This window comes from Ambystoma mexicanum, chromosome 6q (genome assembly GCF_040938575.1).
Source record: "Ambystoma mexicanum isolate Mex_15411 chromosome 6q, UKY_AmexF1_1, whole genome shotgun sequence".
Lineage (NCBI taxonomy): Eukaryota > Metazoa > Chordata > Amphibia > Caudata > Ambystomatidae > Ambystoma > Ambystoma mexicanum.
In genome coordinates this window covers 1,172,584,977-1,172,588,578 of record NC_090937.1, presented here as the reverse complement: position 1 = coordinate 1,172,588,578, position 3,602 = coordinate 1,172,584,977, and the positions used below count along the sequence as shown (strand labels likewise).

Sequence of the window (3,602 nt, the reverse complement as noted above, 5' to 3'; positions counted from 1 at the left end):
AATTAATATTTCTTTTGCTTGTCAGTACACACTACTATAGAATCTGGCATCAAATTCAATTCCTGTCTCTATTATAATAGGTAGCCTCTGTGCACTAGAGACTTCCAACACTTTCTTTAGAAATGTAGGGTGCAAACCCGCTGGAAGTGTCTCCGTGGTAGAACACTATACGAATCGCAAAAGAAAGACCTTGGCTGTGAAGCCAGCGGTGCGGGCTGCACTCCCATGTACCACTGGAGTGTGGTTTCATGCGGTAATTTAAAGTTCAACAAAAGTATACTGTGAAAACAAATATAGGTTTATTAAATCTTAGTTTGCTTATTGTTTTCATAGGCTGGAATTCCTCTGGGGGAATTAGAATTATGAGGCTGAAATGTCACATTAAGGCCTATGCATTTCGGGTGTAAAACCCTTCTTCAGGGCCTGTGAACATATATTTTTTTATATCTGCCTACTGGTTAAATCTCTTAGGTGATTATAACAATAAACAAGTCAACCACAATGTCCACAATTGGAGTATCGAGAAATCATACATCAAGTGACAGCATAATCATTATCAGAATGAGCAAAAGCATGATTGGAGATTCAGGTTACAATAGTGAGATTCACATACATTACCCATGTTGTGTTAAAAAATGAGTAATTAGTTGTCATCATCCAAAGTGTCCATCATTATTGAAGGATTATAACGTTGCCAGAAAGGTTTCCGAAAAGATAAATAATAATAAAGGAAAAAAATAAGCATTTTGCCACAATTGATACTCGTTATATATGTAACTGTGCTTAGAAAACCGGCCAAGGGACTGACCTGTTACTCTCATGCACGAAAATCCATGAAGCAATGTCAAGGAGAGAAAGTAATCCAAAATGGTGCTTGATTGTAGATCTGAAACAATAAAACTAAATTGTATGTAGCTCTAAATGTAAGTGTTTAAAGATTGTGTGAGACACGGTTCACATTGTTACCTGAAATAGAAGGAGCGTTGCAGCGTGAAGTCTGCCAGGACTGCCAAATCAAACGCTGTGATGGCGCGCGTGTGAAATCCGTGAGGTGGAGAAGTCCAAAGGGGGATGCCGCCTTCGTACGATTGTTATGCTGAATGGGAAATATAGTTACATTAGGGTTGAACTCGTGTCCGTGAGTGGAAAGTATAAGAGTTGCATCTCGCAACGATTACCTGTGAAGTCAAATCTCAGTGATCTATGGAAATGTGTGAGCGCTGCACGACTCACGTCTGAACTCGGGTCGGCTCTGTTGTTAGCAGGTTGCCATGGAGACATGCATAGCATATGTGTTGAATAGGGCGGACATCTTGGAAAGATGTAAACCGCCCGTTTCAAGGTAAGGAACGGTGAAATGTTACGGATTAACATGGTAACCCCAATACGTATTGCGTTATCATAGAGAAGGAATGGTGAATAATGAAAAATAAAATGCGGGAGGAAGATGATAAAAGCAAAGAAAGATGTATGAAATAAAAAGAAAAGTAATAACAAAAATCGAAAGAGAGAAAGGTATAAACGGACTCGGATGTGGTTCGAAATGATAAACCATAATTGTTAGTGTAATGTAAGACATGTGATGTTGTCCATATTTATTTAAAGATGGTGACTATTGTAAGTGGATGTGCTATATGTATATGTAATGTAAAACGGGCAAAAAAAAAAACATCCAGTATACCAATGGTGAGCCATACAGACTTGCAGAAGTTCATATTATTGAGAGTTGGATCTTCCCACATACGGAATGCTAAACTACTTTTCCCTCTTTGTGACAATACACTGAAAACGAAGGAGCAAGAGTCTGCATCCATTTCTTTTCCAGAGTCAACAATAACTTCAAGCGCACATCAGGTAGTTTTATTTTGCTTTTCTATCACGCAAAAGTATTATGCATGGAATTTTAAATGAGGTGAAATAGTTTACATATCCTGTCGTTTGTTTACATAATGTTTCATTTATGGGTTTCTATTTGTGTGTAGCATTGTCTGCATCCTATTGTGTCAGTTCAATTTCACTGTTTTCATCCATACTAAAACAAGTACTGTGTTACGGGGGATGCTGGTACTTAGACTACCATTATATCACCCTTTGAAGCTGTTCCAAAGTTTGAGGTATGCGTACTGACAGTTCCCTTGAATGAAAGGAAGTAAATCCTACATGGGATACTATTAGACAGTGACATTCATATAAACGTGCAGTGTTTCAAACTCTTATCATTTCAGTTCAAACGTTACAATTTCTACCCTAATGCAGAATACAATGCAAAATGCTGGAGTGCAACATTACAATCAGTAGGTTTTGCACCGTGATCTCTGATAGAGCAGATGTGCCATCAATCAGGTGAAATTCAAAATGTCTATTTTGACAAAATGATGTACACGGTTTACGAGGGTACAAATGTAAGCAATGTGCGCAATGAAAGACTTTCAGTTCAAATATGATTGACTTGTTTTTTTAAATGATATTCTATTCAAGGAATGTATACAAGGTCGGAATTAAAAGAGAAAGCCCATGGATCAGAAGTGGTGGTCCAGCTTGCTGCTGCGGGCATTACAGTGAAGAACACGTTTTCACAGAAAAGCAAGAAAACAAGGGTAACTTTTTTCATAGAAGTGTTTGGTATGGTCTTCATAACATTTTGTTTTAATCTAAAGTGCAATATACTGTATGTTGGATTTACATTGAACATGTTTTTACAACCCATCTCCTAGAGGCCCAGAAGGAAAAGAAGTATCAAAACACAGACAACAAATGTAACCAAAGATGCTGCTTGCCAAACAGATTTCACCATGTAGCAACTATTATTTGAGGTGCAGCGTGGTCCAGTCAATAAGCAGTCTAGAGATTATGCACAATGGCCAGAGAATTAATTCAATGTGACTGGCGAAGCAAGCAAAGTGTTCTTGGACCATTGCTACAATGTGAGAACTCGACAAGATGAAGATGAAACTGAATACAAGGAAGATGCTTTTGAATTACTCACCGACCACTTCACACAATCTACACCCGCAAAAAAAGGTCCACCCAATAAACAATCGACATTGATGTTTTCTCCAATTCATGTGCAAATAACGCAACCGGAACTAACAGACTGAAGCTTCTACGCAATTGAATGAGGAACTTGCCAATGATCTCGACTTCAGTGTGTACAGTTTGGCTGAAATGTCCACATCAGTCGATTCACTAACCACATTCATGCAGGACGATAGTTTAATAAAGGAGCGCAAATACATTGTATTAGACAGCTGCCCAGTAGAGATTATACGGATGCTGAAATGTGTCCATCCCGTGAGAGGGAAAATATGCGGGGAGCCATTGGTGACCGCGACTCGTGTATTACAAGGCAATAACCTGAAACTCCAAGCCACCTGTGCCCAGCTCCATGGTACATTTTCATGGTCCGCTCAACCGATGCTGGGCAAAGTGCCAGCTGGAAATCTACTGTGTGCAGCAGCTTTACTTTTCAGTGGCTCTACATTTAGTAAGTTCTCCAGTTTCTGTCAATTTGTTGGACTTCAGTTCCTTTCTAAAATGCAGTACTACAAATATCAAAGAGAATGTTTATTTCCCACTATTAGTCAAGCCTGGAAAATGGAACA

At 38.9% G+C, this 3,602-nt stretch overlaps 1 long non-coding RNA gene across 1 annotated transcript; it reads right to left on the bottom strand.

The window, feature by feature from the left end:
• Nucleotides 1–285: 285 nt before the first annotated feature.
• On the bottom strand, nucleotides 286–1,096 carry LOC138516560 (uncharacterized). The gene is made up of 3 exons (XR_011282285.1): nucleotides 967–1,096; nucleotides 809–886; nucleotides 286–466 (listed from the first exon to the last, which is right to left on the bottom strand). It is a non-coding gene; the product is annotated as an uncharacterized lncRNA (long non-coding RNA).
• Between the last annotated feature and the right edge of the window lie 2,506 nt (nucleotides 1,097–3,602).